Raw genomic sequence first — 17443 nt, forward strand, 5'->3', positions numbered from 1 at the left:
ATGTGTGTGCCAACATTAATAATGATCATTTGTGAGGTCTACATATTTTGTGATTATCTCTAGTTGTTGTGAGGTTTACAGTTTTATCACTACCTCCAACTATCCAAAACAAAGTGACAAGATATGGGACCCCCTAAATTTTGCATTGGAGATTACAACATCACCATAGTGACTTTCAATGGTCTGTGACATATTGAGGATACTGACTTCAGAGGAGTTTGACGATCTCGCTTTAGATGGCTATCGGGGACCAAAACTAGGGTATCCGAAGAGGAGGAGCTAATAACCATCAACATTGATACATCCGAGTAGTCAAGAGCGCGACTACAGCTCCAACCGACCCCCAGGTGCGCAAGCTCCGCCTCGCACGACCTCTGGGGCAGGACTCCGCCTCGCCTGACCTTTGGGTCTACGCTCCGCCCCGCCCGACCCTTGGGTCTATGCTCCGCCTCGTCCGACCTCTAGGGGAGGACTCTGTCTCGCCCGACCCCGAGGCCGCAGGCTCCGCTTCGCCCGACCCTTGGGTCTACACTCCGCCTCGCCTGACCCTTGGGTCTACGCTCTGTCTCACCAGGCCTCTGGGGGAGGACTCTGCCTTGCCCAACCTCGAGGCCAAGGGCTCCGCCCCGCCCGACCCTTGGGTTTGTGCTCCGCCTCGTCTGGCCTCTGGGGGAGGACTCCGCCTCGCCTGACCCCGAGGCCACGGGCTCCGCCCCACCCGACCCTTGGTCTGCACTCCACCTCGCCCGACCCTTGGGTCTACGCTCCGCCTCGCCCGACCCTTGGGTCTGTCCTCCGCCTCGCCCGACCCATGTGTCTGCGCTCCGCCTCGCCCGGCCTCTAGAGCGGGCTCCACCTCGCCTGACCCCAAGGCCACGGCCTCCGTCTCGCCCGACCCTTGGATCTGCGCTCCGCCTCACCCGACCCTTGGGTCTGCACTCCGCCTCGCTTGGCCTCTTGGAGAGGGCTACACCTTGCCCGACCCTGAGGATGTGGGCTCTGCCTCGCCCGACCCTTGGGTCTGCGCTTCGCCTCACCCAACCTCGAGGTCACGGGCTCTGCCTCGCCCGACCCTTGGGTCTGTGCTCCGTGTCGCCCGAGCCTTGGGTCTGTGCTTCAACTCGCCCGGCCTCTGGGGGAGGACTCCGCCTTTCCCTGGGGCCGCGAGATCCGTCTCGCCCGACGAAAACCCATACCGCCGCCAACCACTCTAGGTCCAAGCGAATGGGCCTGGGTCAAAGCTCTAACGCCAGGGAGGTGACCGGCACGCCCTGATATAACCTGTGGCCGTGACGGGCCATACCTGGGGATTCATATCAGGAATAGCGTCGGGCGTATCGGTGCTATTCTGCCTAACCCTCGTACACTGACAGGCATGTTAGTTCACCACGACGTCTGCTAGGATGGAGTGAAACACCACGACTAGGAGACGATGTCTACGCATGGTGCCAGTGATGGACAGGGCCACGACGTAGAGCTGTTCCTGTTGACATCTACAGGGTCAGTGGGACCTACGTGAAGGGAAAGAAGAACCCGGTGATCCTGGAGAACTTCTTCTCCTTCTCGTTCTCCTCTTTTCCCTTGACTGTAACCCGTGCTTTCCCTTGGACTATAAAAGAGAAAGCAGGGCATCCCATGAGGGAGGATCGATCGCATCGAAACACATCACACCAATTTGGACTCGAACCCCGAACCGATTAGAACACACAAGCACACAGCCGAGAGGTGACCAAGCCCTCGGCACCCATTCGCTCTTCTCACCAGAGACTTGGGAACTGTCCCTCTCTCGACCATTTATAACCCCTACTACGAACTTTCAGTGCTAGTAATATGCGCAGCAGCAACGAACTAGATGTAGGGACATTCTACCCGAACCAGTATAAACCCCGTGTCCTCTTAGCACACCATCCAAGCCAGACACGCAATATTAGAAATTTACTTGTTGGTGGCAACTCGAAACACCGACAATGGCATCACTATCCTACATGGACAATGGACATTAACATTAGTTTTATACTATGGAGTAATAGAACAATTTAATGAACCTCAATTAGGGGTTGTTTGTTATAGATCAAAGGAAATTGTGCCTTACTGTAGTTAAGGTACTACATTCATAAAGATCATCGATAAGATTATCTTGTGGAAAGAAATGCACATTCTTTGTGGCTGACTCTTTAGGAGTTTTATGAACAATAAATAAACTCATGTAGCATGAGGCTAATCATGAGTGGGATCATGTCTCTAGTTTTTCAAACTATTGAAGACTGATCATATTGTCTGTACAATTTGCTTCCACTAGTAAAAGCAAAAGACCTAATGTGCAATATGAGTGATGGCAATGTGAACCCAAGAATGACAAAGAGTAATGTCATATATGTGGTTGTGTTTAGCATCGCGCTAAACAATGTGAATCCAGGTTTGTAATTGATCTATATCAAAGCGTTTATACAGGATGACATAGGAGATACCTAGAAGGTTGGTTGTTATGCTGGATCTTATGGGATCACATAACAACACTTCTCCTTTTCTCGTAAAGAGAGCATCACATAGATGGACAACATGATCATCGAATATGCTTCAAATGATTTGTTTTGAGATTTGGGATAATCTCATGGTCCATTGATAATATGTGATAATGTCCATCGAAGATGTTGTGATACTTGTGTTCTCAATGCATAACTATTGTGGGTATCATATTGATGTATTTGATACTCAACAATATTTATGATTTTCTATATATTAGATAAGAACTTCATTAAATTCTTCTCATATATAGACTGTATGGGAATCATTTCAATGTGGAATGGTATGTACCTAGTGGATATTTATACCACAAACTCTATATTAGAGAAGCAAAATGTTTCTGGTTCTTATGACAAGAAGAGGGGATAATTTTGGCCATTGCTAATGCGATGCAATGATAATTTGGCCTATGTTGCCACCATCATTCTTCCTATAGATACTGAGTTAGCAATTGAGGATATTTAACTATGTCTTAATTACACTCGTATCTTACCAAATTATAGAGATATCCAAATGTGTTTTCATATGGAAACACAAAAAGACAACATTGTATATGGCAAATAAGTAATAAGATAAGTCTCATTTTGGTTGTATTATGCATGCATACAACCATCCTCGTACAACATATTGCGTATAAGATAAATTTTCACACTGTTGATGTATTCCGGATTTGGAATGAACAACTTGGCCATCATATGGGATGAGGTGAAAATTATTGGCAATTCTTTTGGTCATGATTTTCCCAAAGTGTGGATATGATAAGTGCCACAGGGAAATAGATTTTAAGACCCTCTTATATTAAAATCAGATTGAATGTCTTGGATTCCTTGATCATATTCAAGAGAATATATGTGGGTCCGATATAAATATTGTATGGACAGTTCAAGCATTTCATGGTTGTAAAGATACATCTATAAGATGATCTATAGTGTGTGAAGTATCCACACTCGGCCATGCATTTGGTAAATAATGGCTCATGTTGTGAGCTCAGTATCCTGAACACTACTAAACTTTTGTACATACAATGATGATTGTTTGGTATAACAAGAATTTAGTTACATATCCAAAAGGATAAACAGAATCTATGAAGTATGACAAGGTCATATCAGGACCATTATTAGTGAATTGCTATTTGCCAACTTCGTGTTGGGGTCAGGTAGATTTACACACTCCTGACTTGAGATTAACTACATATCCCCTATATGCATTTAGTACATGGGAATCCAAGAATATTTCCTATTTGCGTAAGATTGAGTATGTTGTATATGTACCAATCTCACCACCACAGCATACATTGATGGGTACACACAGGAAACTAGGGATCGATGTGAGATTTCAATCTCCGTCGATTGTTAAGTATTTAGATCTCTTATGGAGGATCTATTTACGACCCGCGTGCTAGTTTTATTTTGATAATGAGCATTTCTAGGTATTAGGGAGAGATTTGATGTACCATACATAATGTTAGGAAATTATTTGGAATGCATAAGGCATTCCAAGCTCAGGATCATGTACTAAATGTTGAGTTCAGAATTATTGATTTGCATAATATTGCAGCTAAACTGCCAAATGCATTTACTAATTACTAAGGTGTCTATTAAACTTGTTATTCCGTTGCAAGTATGTGCCAGAAAGAGTGGTAGTACTAAGTAAACCCACTCAACTCCCTATTGTAAATAAGAAGGCGAGAAATATGGCCATAAAGCAGGATTATTCATGCTAGCAATAGAAGGTTTCCTTCTAAAGAAGTAAATACAGGTCAACCTATGGTTGGCGACGTCTTGTGGGTAAATATTAGTTATTACCTAGTGGATGGATGTCATCCACAAACCTAACTCAGAGGTGCAACTAAATGTTGATGCTAGGATATCGGAAAGCCCTTACTCATGTTTCGGGAAGTCACGATGAGTCATTCAGGGTACTTTGAGTTTTGATAATGGAGAATTATATCATAGAAAGGCTACATGTGTCAGCACGTACTTCTCTGAAAAAATTGTATACAACATTCCAAGTCATCCAGTCAATAAGACCATGGCAGAGTGCTTTGCTCACTCTTACTAGAACTTGTTGAGTGATGTAATACATGTAGAGATAGTCTTGCTCACCAGACAAAATGTGTTTTCGGCTATGATGCCAACACCTCATAGTACCTTTACTAGGGGTACAAAAGTGTTTTCATCATAGAAGGGATTGAGAACAATGTGGTAGTGAGATCCAAGCAAGACTAGTAGCACAAGGGGTTTTGCGCAAAGCTGTAGGGTCAAGATGGCTGACTAGAGGGGGTGAATAGTCCTTTCTAAAATTAAACGTGTTGGCTAACCAAGATAAAAGCGGATTAAAACTATCAGTCCAGCCAAGACTACACCCCTCTATCTAAGTTCACAAACACCTTATAAAGATCCTAATTAGACAACAAAGGTGTCGGGCTAGCTAGAGCTCACCTAATCAATTCTAGCTTGCAAGGTCACACAAACCTATGCAACTAGTACTTCAAGCAACCAGGGGAGCTCCTACACAATCTAGTAAGCAAAAGCACAAAGCTCCTAAGCTCACTAGCAATGCTAAAAAACAAGGCAACTAATACCAAATTAGAGAGCGTAAATTCCTTCGCTATACAAACTAAGTAATGTAACTAACAAGGTTACTAAAACCAAATTAGTTACACAAGGGAGCTACTTCTATGCTACACAAGCTAACTAACTACAAGAGCAACTACACAAGCACAATATATATGAAAGTAAATATAAGCTTGTGTGACGGGAATGTAGACCAACGGGATGACAAGGTTGACATGATGATTTTTATCCCGAGGTTCATGTGCTTACCAACACACTAATCCCTGTTGAGACAAGCTCCAAGGTTGCCACCGGTCATCTTGCTAGTGGTGACCCGCAAGTCACACTCTCTCACATCGAGTGCTTGCCACAAGCTCTAGCACTTGACACAGTTGAACTACTTTTCGCCCTTCGTGTCTCGCTCAACTAGAGTTGCTCATCGTGATCCCCGTGGGGTGAGCACAATAACCCTCACAAGCACTTCTCCGGAGCACCGCACAATTTCCTTGCTTTGACGAAGCCACAAGCCACCATGCCGTCTAGGAGGTGGTAACCTCCAAGAGTAACAAGCACCACCGGCTTGCAACTCGAACACCTAGTTCCACTCGATGCAATCTCGCAATGCAACGCACTAGAAATCGCTCACTCACACAATCGGATGATCACTATCAAGCATATGTGAGTTAGAGGGCTCCCAAGCACACCTACACAAGACACCAAGGCTCAAGGGTGCTCAACAACCAGTGCAAGCCTGAGCTCCACCTCTATTTATAGCCCCCAAGCCAAATAGAGCCGCTAGAGCAAAGTTGCTGGTTTCTACAATGGCACCAGACACGGCGGTGCCTGCCACCAGACACTACGGTGCCCCTCCCAATGGTCAAATTCCAATGGGTTGAAACTAGCCGTTGGTCACCGGACAGGGTGGTTGTGGCACCGCCCTAGGGGTGGCGGTGAGCACCCGTCCAGCCTCGCAAAAACCCTACTCTCTGTAATTTTAGGGCGTTGCACCGCTGTCCCTATGGCGGTGACTAGGGCAGTGCCTCCTCAGCCCAAACTCTGAACTCGTCAACCTTAGTTAAAAAGTGGTGGTGGCACAGGACAACACCTAGCAGTGCACTGCCCCTGGCACGGTGGTGCACACCGGTTGCGGCGGTGACCAAGTCACCCACGCCCGCGCGAGACAGCCGACTAGCTCATCACCGAACACAAGGGGGGCGGTGCCACTGCCAAGGTAGGGCGGTGCCACCCTCTACACTACTGTTCTTGGCCACGGCCAAATGGTCACCAGCACTAGGGTGGTGGTAAACTGGACAGATAGGGGCAGTGCCCCTAGGGCAGCCCGTCGAGCTCGGTTTCGCCTCCTTTCTTCACCTTTTGACTTCTTGTTTGCAAATGTGCTAAAACCACTAAGTGTTACACCACCTTGTGCACGTGTGTTAGCTTTTCACAAACATTTCCCAAAGGATTAGTCACTCAATTCATCACACCACTCGATCCTAACACGTATGCAAAGTTAGATCGCTCAAGTGGCACTAGATGACCAATATGCAAACAAGTTTGCTCCACTTGATAGTACGACCATCTGTCCTAAACCCGGTCATAAACTTTTCTACACACCTATGACCGGTGAAATGAAATGCCCTAGGTTATACCTTTGCCTTGCGCATTCCATTCCATCTCCTCTGGTGTTGATGCAACACATGTACCAACTAAACACAAATGATATGATCCACTTCATATCATCAGGTGACCGTATTGGTTCATTGATCTTGACTTCACTTGCTTTACACCGTTGCCTTCGTCCATCGACGCCAAGTCTTGCTCAAGCTTCACCGCCATGCGGTCCATCGCTCCAAAGCCTCCAACTTACCCTTCACGCTTGCAACCAGTCCATCAAGCCAAGTCTTATCTTGATCTTCTCCACCTTAGTCACATGGCTTCATGTCATGTCTCATATGCAATGAGCTCCATCATCACATGTGTGAGCTTTGCAACATATCCTAGCCATTTCACCTCCATGGCATGAGTTGCTCATACAAGTGTTCATGTAGACTAATTACCTGTGTATCTCACATTAAACACAATTAGTCCACCTAGATTGTCACTCAATTATCAAAACCAAATATGGACCTTTCAATCTCCCCCTTTTTGGTAATTGATGACAACTCTACAAAGATATAGAAATTAAGCACTTTTAGATTCATGTTGCTTGCCCAAGCAATTTTACCATGTGTAAATGATTTTGGACAAGTACCACAAACCCAAATTAGTAGTATTAGCTCCCCCTACATATGTGCTAGAGTGTTTGGTTTGAAGATCGCACATATGCATAGATTGAAATTGTGGGAGAGTAATTACTACCAATGATGCTAAGGTGTAAAGAATTAACCTTTGATGCGTGATACCAATTGGAGTTGCACTTTTAACACCATCCTTAGCACCATGAGTAGCTAGACAAAAAAATACTAGAAACCTCGTGAAATCAACATTATAAGCAAGGTTCTAGTACCACGTGGAGAAATACAAGTCTAGCTACCATCCTATGCATGCTAGTTATCAAGTCATCATTCAAGTCCTACAACTAGCATACACCACACAAGCATGCATATCAAATTTCAAACTTATGCAATGCAAGCAAGCACATGACTATGCACATATCAAATGTAATCAATCAAAAGTTCATGAGCTTGCTCCCCCTACTTGTGTGCTTCTCTTCGTCCAAGAATTTGATCCTTCTCAATTCCTCAATGTTACTCCCTCTTTGTCCATTGTCCATGTCCAAATCCCCAATTGTCATATCTTTGTCTCAATCTCTCCCCCTTTGTCATCAATTTCCATAAAAGGTATGCCTCTTTTGATACAAAGGGTTGGGGTGGATGGTTGACACTTGAATCTTCATTTTTGATGGACACCACCATACATGTTGGAATGACACCACTTGTAGGATATTTTACCTTGTGTCGGTGTTTCGAGTAAACACCAATGAGTAAATTTGTATTATTGCGTGTTCGGCCCGGATGGTGTGCTAAAAGACACAAGGTTTATACTGGTTCGGGTAGAATGTCCCTACGTCCAGTTTTCGGCTGCTACTCGTGTTATTAGCACTAAAAGGTTCATAGTAGGGGGTATAAACGGGCGAGAGAGGGACATGTCCCAAGTCTCTGATGGAAAGGATGGAAGGCCGCTGAGAGCTTGGTTGCTTCTCAGCTATGTGTTATGAGGTGCGTGTGTGTTTAATCGATCTGTCCCCTTAGTGGGGTGCCCTACCTCCCCTTTTATAGATAAAGGGGGAGTAGGGATTACAAAATGGGAGAAAGAAGAAGAACCAGAGGCCAAGAAGGTCCTTCAAAGAGGCTAGGTCTCCTTTTTCCTCTGAGCGAGTCCCGCTGACACGGCAGACAGTGCCAGGGACAGCACATTCACTGATCCTGATAGGGCGTGCTCTAGCTTCGTTTAGCAAGTGGTCACATCTCGCCCCACCCCGGTAGGCGGCATGATGCATCAGGGTGCCGAGCCGTGACCCTACGGAGAGCAGACGACGTAGAGGCCCCACGTTCGCTACTGCAGATGATATGAGTTTCCTTATGGACCATAGTGGTTGTCATATGTTTCCGTCAGAATTCGTGTCCGAGGGCAAATGCCGGCGCCCATAACACTGTAGAATAAATGTCAGCGCCCGCAACACTATTTGGGCTCTGACATGCCAGGAAGCGCCCATATCCTGATGGTACTTTCCTACAGGCGTGTAGGGTATGGTCCTCGGTATTGCGGTTGACTTGAGTGCCCTGCCTTATCTGCGTGCATAGTTATGAAGGAGCAGCACACAGACATTGGGCGAGGCGGAGTCTGCCCTCGGACGTTGGGTGAAGCGGAGTCTATCCTTAGAGGTCGGGTGAGGCGGAGCCTGCCCTCGGACATCGAGCGAGACGGAGCCTACCCCCGGATGTTGGGCGAGGCGGAGCCAGCCCTCAGGGGCCAGACGAGGCAAAGCCACCCCTCAGGGGTCGGATGAGGTAGAGTTGACCCTCGGTCATTGGGCAAGAGGTGTAGTCATGTTTTTGTCTATTCGGGACCATCAACGTTTGATGGTTATTAGCTCCTCCTCTTTGGATACCCCAGTATTCGGTCCCCGACAGTAGCCCCCAAGTGCCAGGGTGATTCATATAGAATCGCCTAGGGGATGATTTGACCTGCCTGAGGGTGCGCGCAAGTGAACCTGACAGGTGTAGGCCCCGAGCCCCTAGGTGATTCGAATAGAATCACCTAGGGGTTGATTCGACTTGCCAGAGGGTGTAGCCCCCGACCCCCTGGATGATTCAGATAGAACCGCCTAGGGGTGATTCGACTAGCCAGAGGGTGCATGCGAGCGCACTCGTCGAATGTAGCCCCCGAGCCCCTAGGTGATTTAGATAGAATCGCCCGAGGGTTGATTCGACTTGCTAGATGGTGCGCGCGAGTGCACCCATCGGGTGTAGCCCCCGAGCCCTCGGGTGATTCGGATAGAATCGCCTAGGGGGTGATTCGGACCCTTCGTGGGTATGGCTATGAGGTTCGGTGGTTATTTAGCCAGATAGGTCAATTTGGATCCTGGTATCCTATCCGTGGGGATCCGTCTAGGGTCAGCCTGGCTGAGACTCGACTGTGGGCCGAGACTCCCGTGAAACTTGTGCATCTGAGTTTTGGCCAATCACGGGCTCATCCTTTGTCGTAAGGGTGCCTTGAGCTCCTGGGCCCAGCCGGGCCTAGAGGAACGCTTTTTGATCTATATCTTTTTGCTAGTGAAGAGTCCTGGTCTGCCCGAGGAAGTGAAACAAACGGCGCATCTTTGGAGGGAAAGGATAGGGATTGCGGGCGCGTATCCCGCGTGGTGACGTGGTGGTGAATCATGGCAGGAGCGGAGATCTAGGCGGACGATTGCCTTCCTCGCATCCATCGCCCCTATGAAACCAAAAGGTTCGCCAATAGGGTTTCGTACATTGCCTCCTTGGCTTTGCATCTACAACCTCCGCTGCCAATCGCCTAAGCCTCCCGCATCCACATCTCAGCCGTCGTTAAGTTCGCATCCATCCACCCCAATCATTTAATGGAGTTGTGGTGTAGATCCGATGTCACCCTCCAGCGCCTGGAGGGCCTCGTTCGCTGCGGCCTTCTTTGCACGTGGACCGCCGCCGAGGAGTGGCGGCTGCCCAGTAATGAGGACGCATCGTCGTCGCCCGAAGGCTACATTGTGTCCTTCACTCACTTCCATGAGCGGGGATTCGCCACCCCCACCCACAAGTTCCTTCGGGGGTTGCTGCATTACTACAAGGTGGAGCTGCAGCACCTTACTCCCAATGGGATCTAGCACATTGCGGCGTTCGTCATCCTATGTGAGGGGTTCTTGGGGATTAGTCCCCACTTTGACCTATGGTAGTATTTCTTCGCCATCACCCTCCTGAAGAAGCGGGAGAATAGGCAAGAGCTAAACATGTCGTTGGGATTCGCCGGCATCCAGCTCCATAACAACCGGGTCAATGAGTACCCACCGATGCGTCTGTCAACCTCCAACAAGGGGTGGATTCGCATTGGTTCTACATTAGGAACGACGCAGCTGCTCCCTTGCTAGAGTTTACCGATGCTTGGGGGCTCGCTGCCTCCCTCATTGGGTCACCATGAGCGGCTCGAGGCCAATACTCGGACATCACTCGTCCAAACGGTCGGGAGGCTTCTGAGCATCCCGGCTATAGCCACGTGGGCTCATCTCCCGAGCGTCCCTCGCACTTTGGTATCCTTCCTAGGGTGATCTTGAAGCTCGAGGGAGCCGACCTTGAACCCTAGCCGATGCCCCTTCTAGAAGGCCCTCGGACCTACGTGCGGTGGGGTGGAACGATCCAATGAAGGATTAGGAGATAGGCAGATACCTACAAAGAAAACAGAATGGACACATGAGAGGGGAAAGAGGACAGCTTGTAACACAATGGCCGAGGCCGCTCCGTTAGTGCCTTGCTAATCTTTCATCTGCTACGTCTGCCCATCCTTGCCTCACTCGGGGGCCTTCTGCAGTGGTTTTCCTTCAGAAAGGTCAGCAGATGGTTAGTTCAGTCGATCTTATTGTGTAGCCAAGCTTTCGCTAGGGTCACTCGGGTTAAAGGAGACAATGACTGAAGCAAGTGAAGCAATAGGGTCAGGAGGAAATGACTTATCTTGGTTTTTGTTGTTCTAGAGGTAGGCTGGCAAAGGAGGTCGCCTCATCGAAGAGGTCCTGGACTCATGGAGGAAGTGGGGGGTGCCGAAGAAAGATAAGAAGAGGATCCAAGACCACCTCGCCGCCATCTGCATCCTGAAGGAGAGGGGCATGAAGGGCTCGGGGATCATCGGCGCCTACCACATGTGGAGAGTAGCGCCGCTGATGAGGCGCGCGCTTCCCCTGCACATGATGGCGCTCGGGTGGCGCTTAACGGGACGGCGCTCGCCGAGGGAGCGCTCTCCCCCTCTGAAGTGGCACAGCGCATCAAGGAGGCAATGGAGCCTTCGTGGGACGACGCCGGCGCCGTTCTTGATTATGTGTATCCGGTGCCGGGGCATCCCCTAATGCGGTCGGAATCAGGGTACATTGACTTCGTAAGTTCTCTTTCCCCGTGCCTCCTTTTTAATTGAACTCCTGAACTCTTGATGCTGATATTGAGATAGGGGGACCAGCCAAAGAGACTCATCTTTATGGATCACCCGGCCCTGCTACCGAAGGATCCGTCTATGATGGCGGCCAACCACGCCGAGGCCGAGCAGCAGAGGAAAGCGAGGATAAGAGGAAAAAGAAGCAGTAGAGAATATGTGCACAGGAGTGAGGGGATGAGACCGATAGTGATGATGATGATGATGATGATGAGGTAGCTGTCGATACTGAGCAGGATGACAAGGAGAGCAAGGATACACTGACAGGTATCCCCTTGTCCATGTAGGGACCCTTCCCGTTTCATGCGGGAGGGAGTGAGTCCGTGAGGATGGCGAAGGCGGGCCGAACCATTGGCCTATCCTCAGAACAAGTAGGGGCGAGCGGTTCTGCCGCCACGCCTGGGGTGCCAGCAGAGGGGGTCGACCCTGCTATCGCGCCTTAGGGACCAGAGGAGGCGGACGGATCTGTCGTCGCACCCCAAGAGCCAGCGGGGGTGGGCAGATCCGCCACCATGGATGAGGTGCCACAGGAGGGGAGTGGCTCCGCCGCTGTGCCCCCGGATGCTAGGGAGGTGAGCCCCTCGGCCCGAGAGCAGGGGGCGGGCACAAAATGGCCCCGTCCCGAGGAGGCAGAGCTAGGACCTAGGGTTCATCCCCAAAACGCCTCCACCGCCCAACAGCGCCGAAGTAAGTCACCAACTCCTCTGTTTTGCTCTGTTTTGTAGTGTGACTTATGCCTTTTAACTTTTGTAGAGTCTTTAGATAGGGCACCTCCTTGGCGCTGGTGGCCAAGAAGAGTGTCGCCCTTCGGCTGGTCAGGCATCACCCGTGGTGGCGCTTGTGCCCTCAGCGGGTCAAGCGGACGCTGGGGCTGAAGGAGCGCCCTCGGAGGTCGCCAAGCCACCAGCGTCGGAAGCGATTCTGCTGCCAAAGTCAGAGCGGGCGGAGCTGCCGCTCACGCTTGTGGCACCGTCTATGGTGGGTGCGGCCCCGCCAACACAAATAGAGGTGGCCACGATCGTGACAAGCTAGGTGTAGCCGGACGCAGTCGTGGTGGTGCCCGAGGATGCGACACGATCCGTGTCACTGGTGGCCCAGGTGATGGTGCCGTCCTGCGCAACATCATCATTCCTACTGGCTGAGTATTTACTTAATCTCCCTTCTTGCTTTCTTCATGTACTTTTGTGTTTTGACATTGATCTTCTTTTCAGTCTCTTATCGCTCGTAGCCGGAGAAATCTTGGTTCCACCGCGATCAGAAGGTGGAATGGGACCGCCTCGCTGAAGTGGCCTAGCTGCATGGAGATGTGAGCACCTAGCTTGCTGTCGCCCAACAGCGGGTGGCCGAGCTAACACCCCTGGCTGAGGAGGCAGCCAGGCTCCGACAGCGGGAGGCTAACACTACGTAAAAAACGATTTTTAGCAACGGGACGAATTTTTTTAGGGGCGGCTGGTGATGGAGCCGCCCCTACAGTGGCGTGCTCAGAAGCCTAGACACCAGCCGCCCCTACAAATGGAACAGCAGGGGCGGCTGGTGATACGAGCCACCCCTACAAATGAGTCTGATTTGTAGGGGCGGCTCACTCACCAGCCGCCCCCCGTGTTTCTATTTGTAGGGGCGGCTGAATCACCGACCGCCCCTACAAATACCGCTGTATATATATCAGCCAGAAAATTCTCTCACCTTCCTCCTCTCTCTCTCTCAGTCTCTCTCTTCTTTGCTCCCTCTCTCCCTCGACGCGGACAGGGCGGCGGCGGTGCCTGGCGCGAGCGGGCGTGGTGGCTGCGGCCGCCTTTCTCCACCTTCTCCTCCCCCCATCGCACCATTTCCTTACTCGGCTCCTCCCCTCTGTCCCGGATCTAAGCCGAGCTGCGCTCTCCGCGCGCCGGTCACCACCCACCGCCCAGGTCTTGTCGCCCCGCGTAGATCTGCTGCTGCTCTGAGGAAAATCATTGATTGCTTGAACCATACCCGGTAGATCCGGTATCTCCTCCTCCCCATCCCCTTCTCACGCGACGCAACTCAGGCGCCTCCCCATCGGAACCCTAATCCTCTCAGGCGCCCGGACTCGGATCCGTTTCTTCTCCTGCTGGTGGTAAGTGAACCTAGCTTCCTTGTTCCGGTTGATTCGATCTAGGAGCTCGAGTTGTTCTTGGGGGCATTTCTTTGCCGTGGCAGTGTAGTCAGATCCAAATATGTCTCCCTTTGGATTTGTTTGCTGCGGAGTGCGGAAGTGCGGAGAGTGATGCGCTGCTAGCTCTTAATCTCTCCATCGTACCTCTTTTAGCTTCTTCGCTTTCTGCCATGGGCGCTAGGCAAGATCGATCTAGCCAAGCTACCGATGCGGTTTGTTTTCCAGAAGTTTTGGGGGATTCAGCTCGAATTTAATGTCCCGAATTTATTTTTTAAGATCCATGACCCCAAGTGATGAGCAACTCGGCATGTTCTTGTTCTTGCCTGGTAGTAGCTCGCAGCCATACCAATTGTTTTGTTTCCCCTTTTTCTCGAGATGGGATTACAGTTTTGCATTGACAGCTGCACCAATTGTTTTGTTTCCCCTTTTTCTCGAGATGGGATTATAGTTTTGCATGCATGGCATCTGAACATTGTGAACATACTTTTTACTCAGGTCAACATCATGATGGCTACTTTGGGGAGGACGAAGTGGCAAGGTGTAACAACCTTCATCGTGCTATGCATCTTGTCATCCATTTGCATCTGCAAAGCGCAATTCACGCCTGCGGACAGCTACCTTGTTGACTGTGGGTCCTCCAAGAGCACAATGGTTGGCCGGAGGACCTTCTCATCGGATGGCGCATCTCCGGTGAAGGTGCCCACCTCCTAGGATATACTCGCATGCACCTCAGCAAATGGGGTGGCAACAGCTTCAGATAATGTAGTCTCTATCCTGGATGTGGATTGATCTGATATTCACCAAAGCACATGTTTCTGTTTTGTGCTTAGATCTTCTACTAATTTCTTAAACTAAGTATACTAAGGATTGATCTGATATTCCTTTTTAGGAGAAATGAAGTTTTTTTTAATTTAGTTTGATCCAACTGATCATTTTAAGTGGATGCAATATTACATATAGGATGAAATTAAAGAATTCATATGCTGGACTGGATCACCTGGAATTGTAAGGTTAAGGTGATGTACTTTAATCCGCTAATCAAGTGTAAAACATGATGTATTATTTCCTGATTTACTCAATCCGTGCAGTTATGCCCATCTGTGCTTAGATTGCTTGTTTACTTGTAAGTGTCAGTACTTATCAAACTAGATGAAACACAAGTTGCTGCTTTGATAGTTATTTGCTGGTTATGATCAGTTGCAACTTGTGGAGCTGTTCCAGGTCATGCTACAACATAACTGGATGTGAAAAGTGATTTTTTAGATAAATCTGAGCCTCTACCTTCAAGCATTCATGAATGTGAACCAATATACCAAGGTGAAGAGCACGTACTTGGCACCACAAATATGGTGTATGAAAATCAAGAGCCAGTGTATGAGGGGGAGGTGGTTCTTGCTGAGCAGGCTGACAAGACTGGGGAAAGCAGCCCTTCCATGGATGACAAGGCCACATAACATCAATGTGAGATTTTTTTTTGTTATTTGACTTTTGTACATGCGTGAATCTCTTTGTACAATGCAAGAATTACTATATTTGGCTTCACACTTAAATTGATTTATTTTCAGGGGAGCTGATTGATAATTTTCTGCAGACCACTGCTAACCAGCTGACTGTCTATGGGTATATTTCTAATAATCTATGGTTTAAATACATGTTCTCAATTGTATTCTCATTTATCACATTGTCAAATTTCATTGTCGCGGTCTCTTCTGTTTACAAGAGGGACTAAATGAAAGTGAGCTTTGTGTCTTCTTCCGTAATTTGAGTACTTGAACTGGAGCTGTCTTTATTTCTTATGTATATTTATTCTACAGTACAACGGAAGTCTATATCTCCTAGCAACTGATCAAGGTTTTATAAGCCAAACTGATTTGGTATGGCAAAGGTTGGATGAGGTATGTTAACTTCTGTGATTATTTTAATTCTCGCTTGAGATCAAAATCTTTACTGATCTTTTTCATTCTCAACTGATAATCATTAGGTGAATGGAGATGGGGTTTTTCTTACCAGCAACTTCACACCCTTTAAGGCTGAAACTCCAAGAAATGATTCATGGAATGAACAGCAAGCTATGACGAGTACTGCTGTATGTATAACATCAATAAACTGTTGTAGTTTTTATTAGGTACAGTAATGTTAACTAGTTCAAATTTATCTTTGTTCACAGGATTACCTTGCTCAATTTGACAACACTTCTGGAAAGTATGTTCTTCCTACCTGTTTTTCTCAATGTGCTTTATTGTTGTGTGTGTGTACAACATTCCTAGTTTGGATTTCAGCAACCATGTGAATCTTGTATGAATGGTACTGTGCAGAAAATGTCCGTCAGTAGGGCTATAAATGATATGCTAGTTGAAGCTATAGTTTCTTTTCTGATCTGCTGATTGTTGCTGTTAACCAAGCGCAATAACTTTCTTGAACTTCGACTATTTGATGGTTTTTCTGTCATTGTGTATTGGACTGTCGGCTTAGCATGTACTTGAATGACCAATATATGCCTTACTGTGATTTTGAATGTGTTCAACGTGCTGAATCATCATAGACGTGCACTCCTGAGTCACTTTGCATGTGTTATCTAAATTCTAACGCTACCACATTGGCCCTCCTATGCTTGCAGCTCTGATCTGGAGCTAGCTATAGCACTTCAACAGCAAGAGTTTGAGCGGCAACCACAAAGGTTTCAAGCTCCACCACCACAGCAGCAGCAACAATAGTAAGTATAGGAGCCAGGGATTACATATGTTCCTGCGAAGTCTTAATTATAACATCAAAGTTTATATTGTGTGTTCACTTGTTCTGTAAATTTATTGTGTGTCCACTTGTTCTGTAATCCATGAATATCACCAAAGTTTATATTGTGATACTTCCTGGAATATCATACCAACTGTATGCTAAGCACTATGATATCAAAAAGGAAAAATATAAGTTCTGGTCGAATTTGAATTGTAAATTTAATTTTTTTTTTTGGTGGAAAAATGATTTGTAGGGGCGATTAGTACTGTAGCCGCCCCTACAAATCGATTTGTAGGGCGGCTGGTGTTCCCAGAACGCCCCTATAAATCGATTTGTAGAGGCAGCTACAGTACCAACCGCCCCTACAAATCGATTTGTAGGGCGGCTGGTAACACCAACCGTCTCTACAAATTGATTTGTAGGGGCGGTCTGGGAACCGCCCCTACAAATGCATGATTTGTAGAGACGGTATGGTAGGGGCGGCTGGCCGAACCGCCCCTACAAATGCTTATTAGCCGCCCCTAAAAACCATATCTGACGTAGTGTAAGGCCCATCGGGACACGGAGGATGCCGAGAAGTCTTTTGATGAACTGTTGGAAAGGGCGCGGCGGGATGAGGAGGAGGCCGCTAGAGTCTAGAAGGAGCAGGACGAGCTGCTCCAGAGGGACACCGAGGCTCGCTAGCAGGTCCTCAACCTCCTAGCCAAGGTGGAGAAGGAGCGGGAGCTCAAGCTGGAAGCCGAGGAGAGGTATGTGGCCCTGCAGCAGAGGGCGAGCTTGGACACTGAAGCAATAGCCCGGCTGCGCAAGGAGTGGGACAAGCTGCGCCAGACTACAGAGAGACTCT

The 17443-nt window shown here is 48.3% G+C and overlaps 1 pseudogene; it reads left to right on the forward strand.

The window, feature by feature from the left end:
* Positions 1-12241: 12241 nt before the first annotated feature.
* On the forward strand, positions 12242-16732 carry LOC136454445 (uncharacterized; annotated as a pseudogene).
* Positions 16733-17443: the final 711 nt, after the last annotated feature.

This window comes from Miscanthus floridulus, chromosome 5, assembly GCF_019320115.1.
Source record: "Miscanthus floridulus cultivar M001 chromosome 5, ASM1932011v1, whole genome shotgun sequence".
Taxonomy (NCBI): Eukaryota; Viridiplantae; Streptophyta; class Magnoliopsida; order Poales; family Poaceae; genus Miscanthus; species Miscanthus floridulus.